We start from the raw sequence: 12,533 nt of genomic DNA on the forward strand, positions 1-12,533 counted from the left end.
GCACGATGGCATGCGCAGGGTCACCCTGCCATGGACAGGATGGTGGCTGCTCCTGGGTCACAGCTGAGCCCCGTGCTGTGGGGCTGGGCAGGATGGATCACAGGACCCATGGTTGCCCTGTGACGCACAGCACTTTTACAAAGTAAAAGAATCAATTTCCTTAAATATTGAGCATCCATACGTAAATTGCAGCCTAGTGGAATCTTTTCCTATCCAAACAGAATTCTTTATCTATTTCTGTTACATAAGAAAAGCAAATAATTTTTTATCGGTCGACTTTGAGATTCAGGCAAGTGTTCACTTGAAGTGTTATGAAGTGTCAGCTTTTCTAGAGCATTTACTTTTCATGCTCTTAATTTCTCATTATCTCGCCTTATTCTCTTGCCACGTCAGTGTTTTCATTCGATGGCTTCCATGTGACAAGAGCTCTTGCTGTGTGAGCGATACAAATGTAGCTTTAAAAGTGGTACAACTTGCTATTAAGGCAGCTCCCCTCGGGAATTCCTTAAAGCTGCAGTGAGACAAGGGACACAAGAGAAACTTTGCTATGCACAGCAGGCTGAGCCCTCCTGCAGTCCCAGCTATGGAGTGCTCTGCAAAATCTGTCTCTTTTTGCTCCTGATGTGCAGAGGTTTGATCTGCTTTTGCACCAGCAAGAGAGAAGTGGCACCTCACACTTATATTTCTGAATATTCTTGCTGCATTCAGTGGGATGTAAGCAATAAATAAAGAAATAAAATAAAAATATTATTGCTTTGGTTCTCAAAAAAAAAAAAAAGAACTGCCCAGCTTAATTTTGCTCCAGATCCTTCACTGCTTTGTTGCCTTTCACTGGACAAGATTTAGGGCCTCAATATCTTTCTTATAGTGAGGGGTCCAAAACAGAACACTGATAAACAGACCGGTACTGTGATCAATAGAACTTGAGGAAGAAATTCATCTTTCATGAGGAGCTCCTCTTTGAACAGCACCAGGAACTAAGACAGGTGTTTGATTATTTCCTGCTATGAGGCAAAGATGGATCAGCAGATACAGCTGGAATCTATCTCTCTCCTCCCCACTTTATTCCCCACCTTCAGTTCTTTTTGGAAAGGAAATGCTGCAAATCTGGACTTATTTGGGAAATCACCGTGCACACAATGAAGTGAGAAAGCACCGTGCACATGAACAAGGCAAGATCCTGGATCAAGCTTTCAGTGGAAGGGAAATGCCTGAAAGGATTGAGCAAAGTCCTGGCGAAAAATACCTGGGGTTCCTGTTGGTGGGAAGCTGAACATGAGCCAGCAGTGTGCTCTCACAGCACAGAAAGTTAACCATATCCTGGGCTGCATCAAAAGAAGCACGGCCAGCAGGGCAAAGGAGGCGATCCTGCCCCTCTACTCTGTGCTGATGAGGCCTCATCTGGAGTACTGCATCCAGATGCAGAGTCCTCAGTACAGGAGAGACATGGACCTGTTGGAGCATGGACAGGTCACTGATACATGCCATAGAACTGATTCAAGGGCTGGAACACCTCTCCTATGAGGACAGGCTGAAAGAGCTGGGGCTGTTCAGCCTGGAGTACAAAAGGCTCCACGGTGACCTGAGAGCAGCCATGAAATCCTTAACAGGGGAAAGTAGAAAGAAATACAAATAAAAGAGATTTCCATTAGGATATTTAGCAACACAGTCAGTAAGGGAAGTCAGTAAGGCACAGATGATTTGCTACATACTACCAGAAGAAGAAATAAATATTACAATTCAATGGTAAATTCAGTTGTATTCACTTTTACTTCTTCATAGACTAAGATCTGAATACATAGAAAACCAAGAGAAAATTTATTACAGGGATTATAGCTCTTTCATTAAAAATGTCTGAAACTTAATAAAGAAAGTCAGCCAGGGATGGATTTATTGATCGTATCAAATATGACCCCTGACTTCAATTCTTTGTGTTGCTTTTTACAAGGAAATGTTCTCTTGGCAGTGGGGTCAGCATATTTGGTGTTGAAAGATGCTGTAGAGCAAGGACTGACTCCACTCAGACATCAGGATGCCCAGGACAAGTAGGGTCCCCAAAAGGGGAAACTACAAGCTGCCATCAACATCTCAAAGTAAAATCTCTTGGAGAAGGCAGGTTTGTGCAGAGCCAGAAAGATCATGAGGCTGCAAACACTTTCAAGGCATATTATGGTAAAAGCGAAGTTCTCCAGCACATGTAGATACCAGGAGGAGAGAGAAGGGGGTCCATGCACTGTCACTGTCTTTCCTCTGATATTCTATATAGTTCCATAGCAAATTAAATTCTTTGGCAGGTGAATTGCTGTAATAACAGAAGTAAAATAATAAAAAAAGCCATCGCCTGGGCACAATGAGGCACACTGAGAAACAGTGAAGGGACAAGAAGGAGAGACCTCAGCTTCCTCTGTTGTGGGTCTTCAAAGTGCACCTGCAGCAGTCAGCTATTTTCCCTTATTATTTGGCTCTTTTCAAGATTTTCTTTGTGATACTGTTTTTATTTTTTTATTATTTTTATTTTTCTGTTTCCTAAGAGTCTCTACATGTTGTAGGTACTTCCCTCATCCAAAATTTCCTTTCTTCTTATGATAAAAGAATATAGATTATTCCCTCAATAATGGGAAAGGACAAATAGAAGCTGCTTCACCCCATCTGAGGTCAGGCTGTTTCCACACATAGGAAAATTGCAGGTAAGTGGAGGGGATTTTATCTAAGTGTAGGAACCAGAGGTGAAAATGCTGATTTTCTCCTCTATGAGAAGGGCAGAGCCAGCCATGCACACCCACAGAGCACAGAGCTTTTCATTGCTTCTTCATTTTAAAGTAAAATCATAGGGAAACTGTCAGACAATCAATGTGCAGAAGTGGTACAATCTCTTGAAAAGCCACTTATAGATCTGCAAAACTTGCAAAAAACAATTTTCTGTTTATCCAATTGTTTTCCCATCTCCAGATAAGACCCCGTGCTCTGATCCATTTTTTGTGCGTGCATCAACAGATTTACAAAAAGAAACAAGTCAGCAACTGGCAATTTATTCAAGGTGTTGAAAGTATCAGACAGTTGGTAGATTAGAAAGCAAACTGATTCCTCCAGAATTTCTTGTGGGACTCTCAGGAAATGGGATCCAGTAGGAGCTGGTCTGAAGTGGGGACTACTCCATTTCTAAGGAACTGTACATCAATGAGGAACTAGTTCAATGCTTTCTCAATCAAAGAAAAACCTGACTTCAGTACACGTCTGACCAAATGCCCAAGCTGTACAAACCTAAGTCAAGGTGTGAATGCAACTCTCTGAAAGGAAATTTTGTCATTTATTTCATTTATTTCATTAGTAAACATGGAAGTTTGGTGGCCCTTCCAGGCAGGGGGGCTGGAGCTTCATGATCCTTGGGGTCCCTTCCAACCCGGGTCATTCTGTGATTCTGTGATTCATTTCTCTGCATTGACAAGACTATCTTCCTTGTGTAAGCAGAAAGAAGAGCTGCTGGAGAGGAGCTCTGCTGAGAGGGACCTGGGCGTCCTGGTGGACGACAGATTGACCATGAGCCAGCAGTGTGCCCTTGTAGCCAAAAAAGCCAGGGGTGGGTAAAAGATCTAACACACATCTCTATGATGGGGGTGGCCCAATCACAAGCAGTGCTGCGCTCAGTTGTTCTGCTTGCCTGCTCCTCGAGGAGTTAGGAGAAATCTATGCCTGTTGCGTGTTCGAGTGCGTGTGCAATGCCATGTGGAGGGCTTATCGCAATAAAGATTGGCGGATTTGCTGCGTAGACCGGTCAGAACTCAGATCTGCGTTGTGCTTCCTGCGGCACCAAACGCCCAACAGTGGCAGTTCCGTGTATTGGCCAGCAGGTGGCAGCAGAGACCACGGAAAGAACGTCTGCGGGACAGACCCTGGGGATCTGTTCTCTTTTGATTATAGGGGAAATATATTGAAAGCTTCAGATTTCATTAATCTTTGTGGGAATCATATAATGTGCAACTCAGATCTACCTCTTCGTGCAGTGACTGCCTGTAAATTTGCTAGAGCCTGATATAATATGGCCTTGTGCTTTCCGCTAACTCACCTTCATTTCATTTTCATTAAATTTGCTTGGTAGTCAGATTTTGGTGTGTGGATATTTTAAAACAATCAAACTGACATTGGCAAAAAATTAAAAATAATAAAAAAATGCACGACAGCATCAATTGTATCAATTTTTATAGATAAGATAAAGAAGAGCAGTTTCCCTTAGTTTTCTGTGCCTCTTTACTTTCTTACCCTCTCCCCTTGTGTGAGAAACTCTCAAAGTCAAAGATTTCTAGTTAGGCAAAGATGGCAGCGATAGCAGCAGTGCTTATTCATTACTGCAATACTGCGCGCACATCCCCTGTTGGCAAGGGAGAAATTGCACACCAGTCAGTGAAATCAATTCTGTTCTATGCCCTAAACCCAATGCAGGTGATGCTCTCATGGCTCTCATTGGTTGAGCATCTCAGGCTCACAGACTCCTCCAGACTGTTGCTAGGATTCATTTCCATATATGGTCAATTACCAACCTCTTGTTTTTAGGTCTGCCTTGTACTTTTCTGCGGACAGAGAAGGGCAATGTTTCCAACAGTCAGTACATTCATTCTGTGCTGTGCTGGGCTCTACCCACCCTGCGTATTTATCTTGTGCTTGTCTCAATTCTACCCATGTCAGAATGCCCCCAGTCTGAACTTAACTCTGTTCAGCAACTTTCTTGGTGGAAAAACTACTTATACAGCTGTTTTACAAGAGGGTTATACATTCAGTTAGGGCCTACACTATGTACTGAAAATACTGGAAACTTCCACTGCAAAAACACAATCTACCTCTCCCATCTGTGCAGCCTTGCAGACCCAGAGCATGCCAGGTTATTTCTGCTTTCATAGCATTTGCATGCTGTAGGGTGAGCAAAAGGTTCTGCTGCTTGATTCTTCTGCAAGAGCTGCCTACCGGCAAATGGTTGCAGGGATGGAGGATGTGACAGAAAGCATTTGTCTCCACAAGAGCAGAGTTACATTCAGTGCAGAGTGTGAGAGTCAGGTTGGTGTGGAAAAGCACTGACACGCTGGGGATGATGCAGTGCTCACATGTCTAACACTCACAGACATTACTGTCAGAAGGATGGTGCTGTGTTGTGCTTCTACCTTTGGCAGCCCCTGGAGAAATGCTGTGGCACACAGAACACCTTTGTATTGCACTGACTGCTGCCATGCAGCATGGATTTAACACACCAAATCCAGAGGAGCGTGACTGCATCTAACTGCCCTGAGAAAAACTACTGTAGCTGAAGAGATGAGGAGGCAGCTGCTCATCTGCAGAACAAGCAGCACTGCCAGACACTGGGCCAGGTGAGCACCTCCTGCTGCAGCGTGATGATGACAGGGCTGGAGACGATCTGCAAAGCCAGCTTCAAAGTGGGAGACATGAGTCAACATGGCAGGAGGACAGAGGTGTTAGGGAGCAGCCAAGGCATCAAAGAGTATCAAAAGGCTTTGAAAGGTATCACAAAGCGACAGCCAGGAAGACTGGGATTATCATGAGCAGCAACCTGGATGCTAGAGATTATTTGCTGCCATACAAAATGGTAGAGATCTTGCTGCAGACATCCCGAAGCCATGCAAAATGGGAACCCAGAGCTCTGCCTGCACGAACCCCACAGCCATAGCATTGCAAGCTGAGCTGCCTTGCTGTTTGTTGCATTCATCCCAATCCCTGTGATTGAAGACTCGGAATGCAGCCAAGGCGATGATTGAGCATGAGAGTGACTTTATTCAATAAAAGACAGGAGGGCTTGAGAGGTCAAGGGTGAAGATGGGACTCCTCTTGTCAAGATGAGAGTGGCTCAGAGCTGGTGCTGCTGCCTGGTGCCTGGGACTGGCAGCCTGACTCTAAGTCCCCATCTAAGATGCTCAGCTTCACCTCACTGATGCTGCCCTGCTCCTGCATGGTGGTGCTGCTGTTGGGGCACTCGGGCTGTGCTTGGGATGGGCAGCACTGCAAAGGCGCTGGGTCACAATCCAGGCAGGTGACTGTGGTGTCTGGCAGGCTCAGGTCAGGAGCTTCAGCAGAGCCAGGAGATATGAGAGCATGAACGTGGATGAGCCCCTTGTGTCCATCACTGTTACCATGTGGAAGGCTGTCATCCGAATTGCAGCGATTTGTGCTTAATAAGAACTCTCCATTGATGGAAACACACTGCACATCACTACTTGGTTTGGATCTTTGGGGTTGACAAGGGCTCGAATTATCTAGGAAGGCACAGAAACACAAGGGTTAGTGTCAAACGTTTGCAAGTTGAATCATGCAAGAGGTTGCTGATACTTGGTAATAGAGTGGCGGCAGGACGAAGCAAATAAGCTTGAAGCAACAGAGCCACTGTCTTGAAAGTGATCCTCGTGCAGGTCCATAAGTTTTGACTCTGTCTGGACTTCATATGGGGCAGTATGACATCACAAAGGGGTGATATGACGTCACAAAGGGGCATTATGACTTTAAAAAGGGGCATTATGACGTCACAAGGGGGCATTATGATATCAGAAAAGGACATTATGACGTCACAAAGGGGCATTATGATGTAACAAAGAAGCATTATGACATCACAAAGGGGCATTATAACATCACAAAAGAACATTATGATGTCACAAAGGGGCATTATGACATCACAAAGGAGCTTTATGACATCACAAAGGAGCTTTATGACGTCACAAAGAGCATTATGACGTCACAAAGAGCATTATGACGTCACAAAGGGGCATTATTATATCAGAAAAGGACATTATGATGTCACAAAGGGGCATTATGACGTCACAAAGGGGCATTATTATATCAGAAAAGGACATTATGATGTCACAAAGGGGCTTTACGACGTCACAAAGGAGCTTTATGACGTCACAAAGGAGCACTGCGACGTCACAAAGGGGTATTATGACATCACAAAGGGGCATTATGACATCCGAAACTGACATTATGACGTCACAAAGGGGCATTATGATGTCATAAATGAGCTTCATGATGTCACAAAGGGCATCATGACGTCAAAAGGCGCATTATGACGTCACAGAGGGCATTATGACGTCACAAAGGGACAGTATGACGTCACAGAGAAGCATTATGACATCACAAAGTAGCATTATGACATCACAAAGGAGCTTCATGACATCACAAAAGGACATTATGATGTCACAAAAGGGCATTATGACGTCACAAAGGAGCTTTATGACATCACAAAGGAGCTATATGATGTCACAAAGGGGCATTACGACGTCACAAAGGAGCTTTATGACGTCACAATGGAGCATTATGACATCACAAAGCGGCATTATGACATCACAAAGCGGCATTATGACATCAGAAAAGGACATTATGACGTCACAAAGGGGCATTATGACGTCACAAAGGGACATTATGACGTCACAAAGGGGGCATTATGACGTCACAAAGGGGGCATTATGATGTAACAAAGAAGCATTATGACATCACAAAGGGGCATTATGACGTCACAAAGGGGTGTTAACATCACCCTGTGCCCAACTCCTCTCTACCTCCTATTGGCTCCCTCTCCCACCAATCCCCGCTCTCCCCTCCCCTTAGCCCCGCCCCCCACCCCCGTTAGGCCCCGCCCTGCCCCTCACACCCCACTCCCTGCCGCCATCTTGCCCCGCTCCGCTCACCCACCTGCCCGGTGTCGCCCGGCCCGAACCGGGAACAGCTGAAGGGACGGGGAGGGCAGCAGAGATGGGGACGGGGTCTAGGGCGGCCATTCTGAGAGACAGCCCTTCTGAGGGCTGAGCTGCAGGGCAGTGGAGAAACCCACCCGTGACCAGGGTCACATCAAAGCTGCATGAGGCTGTGTTACTAAACACAGTGCCACACGGCCTGCAAAACCATGCGGGGGGGACAAAACATGGCACGTACCTGGCAGTGAGATCACCTCAAGCTATCTGCAGCAGTTCCTTGTCGCTTTGCTCGGATGAAATGAGAGCAAAAGCTGCACCGAGGCAGTGGGTGGAGGGCGAGGAGAGGAGAGAGAAAGAGCAGGTCAGTGAGCAGGGCTAAGACAGTCATGGAATAACACACACAGCACAACCGTCCCATCCACTTGCTGCAAGACATGCTGAGTCTCAGGCTACGTGATGCCTGTCCGCCCAGCAACTTTACGATGCTTCCACAACTGAGCAAAGAAGAGCTGCACCAAGCCCTTGGATGATGGATTCCCTGCTCCTGCTGGCTTCAGCCTTCTGCATTCCAATTCCAATCTAAACCATTCCTGCGGTGGTAGTACTTGAATCCTCATTTGGGGCTGGACCTCAACAGGTCAACACATCAGAAATAACACAACGTGCATCTGGAAGACGTGTCTCAAAGCCCAGAAAATCCAACTCTCTGACCTTGGCACAATTCACCAACCAAGAGCCAGGCCTTGACAACTTGGCTGATCTGAGCATGCGGGAGGGGGGCAGACAGTGGACCACAAGTGTCCATTTCCACTGCAGCTCCCTGTAGAGAACAGCACCAATCAGCAGGCGTGAATCAATTCATTCACAAGCTGCACAATGACTCTGTTCTTTACATGATAAAAAAACACACAGAGATTCCTGACCAAAAAGTTGGGAGTTAATAACGACCAAAGAGGTTCCTGTTTCTACGCCTCATCCTCTCACCCCAACTCCTGGGTGATGCCCACAGGCTTCAAGTCAGCTCTCAAATCCACTGAACTCCCGTCACGGAACTCCATCAAAAAGGATGTCACACATGTGACACTTACATACATGAGAACGTATGTATCAGAAACACTGATGCCAGCAGGAGCAGAGAGGCGATTGTCCCCCTGTACTCAGCACTGGTGATGCCACAACTCGAATTCTGTTTCCAGTTTGTGGCCCCTCACTGCAAAAAAGACACTGAGGCATTGGAACGTGTTCAAAGAAGGGCAACAAAGCTGGTGAGGGGTCTGGAGCACAATGGAGCCATATGAGAAGAGGCTGCGGGAGCTGGGAATGTCCAGCCTGGAGAAGAGGTGGCTCAGGGGAGACCTCATTTCTCTCTAAAACTTCCTGAAGGGAGGTTGCAGTGAGCTGGGGGTCGGCCTCTTCTCTCGTGTCATTACTGATAGAACTAGAGGGAATGGTTTCAAGCTGCGGCAGGATAGGTTCAGGCTGGACATTAGGAAATATTACTTCTCAGAAAGGGTGGCCAGGCACTGGAATGGACTGCCCAGGGAGGTGGTGGAGCCATCCCACCTGGGGGTGTTCAAGGAATGACTGGATGTTGTGTTGAAGGACGTGGTTTATTGGGAGCTATTGGTAATAAGAGAACGGTTGGACTGTTCTTTTAGGTCTTTCCCAACCCTGGTGATTCTATGATTCTGTGATTCATACACTAAGAAGCAAGGAGAGGCTCTTTTATTAAATCTTTCAATAGAGAGAAGAGTTGATATCTGCTTCTCCCAACAACAGAAACACGGAAACAACTTTCCAAGCCCACCTGCCATACAGTAGGCAGAAAACGCACATTGTAAAGGAGCACGCACATCCCCTCTGGCATAAGTCGAGCCCAAAACCCACCTTCAGATCTCTGTGCATTTCCCTTGTTTTACACCAATGCAGCCTCGCTGCAGCTCCGTGGGTGTCACACAAGGCCTGCATGTCCTCTTTCTCCGCAAACCCCACCCTCAGGCCTTGCTCTGTGAGGATTGACACCTGAGCAAAAACAAGCACTAAGAACGAGAGTAAAGCACACTGGATTCGCCCTGGCCTGGCCCAAGCCACAGTCCTACCAGACAGACCCTGGAATGAAAACTGCTCCACAAACCACAGATGGACACCAGCACACAAGAAGTTGATCGGATACAATCCCATGCAAGCACCAAGCCTCCTAAGGAAGCTCTTTGCCATCAGCTCCTTCATCGCCTTTCCTTCTCACCTCAATCTTAAAGTGGCTTCAACATCTGCCAGCACGTCTTACCACGCACCTGCTCATCACACAGTGCTTCAACAGCAACAAATTTGCTTCCGGGGCCCTCCTTCAACTCACTGTGCTAACACTCATGATTCAAATTACACAGAAATCCTAGCAGAAGTTCTCAGTGAGAACTGCACCTAACATTCCTCCTTCTACAAGCAACAGCCACAACAAGTGGTCATGAAAATGCTTTCATCAAAAAGAAGCAGAGACGGCACGGCAGGACAGATGTACTCTGTGTGCACGTCTGAAGCCTTTTGAGAACCTCGTTGTTCTTCCTGCAGGACCCCTGTCTTCTGTTAAAAGCTGAACGGTCCCCAGAGCACCTGTTTCCATCAGCTGCCACCATCCAAAGCAGCCAGCCTTCTTACAGTCACCTGGCCCAAACATCCCTTTTGCTCTACACTTGATTCACAGAATCACAGAATTGTAGGGCTTGGAAGTGATGGGAGCTCGGCATGCACACCATCCTTCCAACAGCACATCCCAGCAGCAAGGGATCACAGCGCTGGCACAGCTGAAACAAAAAGGGTGTGCGAGTTTCCTGTTAGCACTCAGTGTAAACAAATCTACCACTGAGCAACACCGTGAGCCCCCACTCACCTCAGCACAGGTCAACCTGTAACCCCAGCCTTCCCCTATCCATGTGCACATGCACACCCGTGTGCCACCCTGCCTGCTTTGCACACCTCCATGCACACACCGCATCGTGTGCCCTCCTTTGTATTCACAGACGTGTGCAAACCACCCCTGGGAACACGTACGTGCCTACATCTTCCACAAACACCCCTTTGTGTACACCTGTGTGCAACCCAACTCCTCAGCACACGCACACGTTTGTGCCACCCTGTCCACGCACTCACCACGTGCCCTCCAGCATCACTGCTGCCTCCTCTGGTACCAGACCCGCAGATGCTCCAGAGCTCATTAGCATGGACTTCCTTCCTCCCCTCAGCAGCTGCTCCTGCACTCACCTTCATTCCTACTCAGATACCGGCTGCTTCCAGCACCAGCTGACCTGCAAGACACAGAAAGGAAAGGTGGGAGTCATGCAAATCCCCAAGAAGCCCAAGGCTGCATCACCACCACGTATGGCAGCCTCAGGAAGTCAGCTGCAACTACAGACTTTGTCAGAATGGAAACAGGAATCGTCAGTTAATTGTGACCTCTGAACTCATTGCCACCATCAGAAACAGGCACTGAAATCGCTCACTTCACTGCAGCTGGTTACCTCCTGATTTTGGGAAAATGCAGACACGGAATTGAAGGACACCAGCAAAGTGACATCTACTTCATTGTAGGTGGTTAAGCTTGGAAGCAGGACTTGAGCAAGAAAAGCTTCTCAGCTCCTTGTAAGGCACTAAGTGATGGGATGATTTCCCATCCCTGCAGAAATCCTGACCTCTGCCACAGGTGGCTGAGTGACACAAAAGCTGTGTCCTTGGTTCCCAGCCTTACCTTCTCATGTCGTTCATCTTGCTCTGCAGCTCCTGCTCTGAATAATCTTCTTATATTCCCACATGATGTACCCTGAAATACATCATTTAGTGAGTCTGAACAAAACATAAGACATTAATTGGAACTATGAAGAAATGTCTTTTGCACTTTACTTGGAGAATGTTCCATCCTATAACTTCTGCTCTCAATTGTAACACATGATTTTTTATAAAAAGAAAGATAACAAGTCAGCTCTTCAGTGTGCACATTGATGAACCTTGGTGAAATACAACTTTAAGAAAAGGTAATTTGAAAACTTCAATATTCTTATCAGAATCTCTGCTATTAGTTACCGTTCCAATGTTCTGATCTGATGATGTGTCTCTCAGAGCTGTTTTGTCACTCCCCCCCTCAAATGCACTTCAAGTGCTTTAGGAGCATCACTGGAATTTTGAATAAACTCGATATATCTTAGCAAAGCTGCTACAGCTGCACAACTGAAGTACTTTGGAAAAAAAAGAAATCTTTAATGAACGCTGAACAGTGTTATTTAATTATAATCCAGGTAATTAAATTAATTAAACCAAGGAAATCACCTTCCAGTCACTCAGCTCTCACCAGGGAAATCGCTTCCCTGCCAAGCAGATGCAACCAACACAAGCTGCTACATCACTCTAGGGCCCCACTGAGTCTTCCCAAGGGGTCTCCAAAGGCTTCCCTGTTGACTTCTGGGAACCTGGGAACACTCACATGGAAGCCAGTGCCCCCTAATGTGCCCCAGACGTTTCTCAGGGCCCCACAATTAGCTCTACAGACATCCAGACATGCCCCAGAGCAAGTATGTGTGCTGTAGGGAGCCCAAGAGACATTCCAGAGCACCCTAGTACTCCTCAGTGCACTCATGGATGCTTCACCTGTCTCTAAATATGCCCTACTGGACTTTGTTTTCTCTTCTGGAGCTTTCCTTAGTTCTCAGCTTTGCTTTCTCATGCCATTTATCTCGCTCCACAGCTTTTGCTCGCAATATTCTCTCTTGCATTCCCACCTTCCAACAGAATCACAGAATTGTAGGGGTTGGAAGGGACCTCTAGTGATCATTGAGTCCAACCCCCCTGCCATGGCAGGTTCCC

General features: G+C 46.7%; 1 pseudogene; it reads left to right on the top strand.

Annotated features, from left to right (window-relative positions):
• The window catches only part of LOC146756166 (obscurin-like), a 265,736-nt pseudogene that overhangs the window by 22,383 nt on the left and 230,820 nt on the right, over positions 1-12,533 (top strand).

The sequence above is a fragment of the Coturnix japonica genome, chromosome 28 (assembly GCF_054131305.1).
Source record: "Coturnix japonica strain WE chromosome 28, WE-NBRP24, whole genome shotgun sequence".
Classification (NCBI taxonomy): Eukaryota; Metazoa; Chordata; class Aves; order Galliformes; family Phasianidae; genus Coturnix; species Coturnix japonica.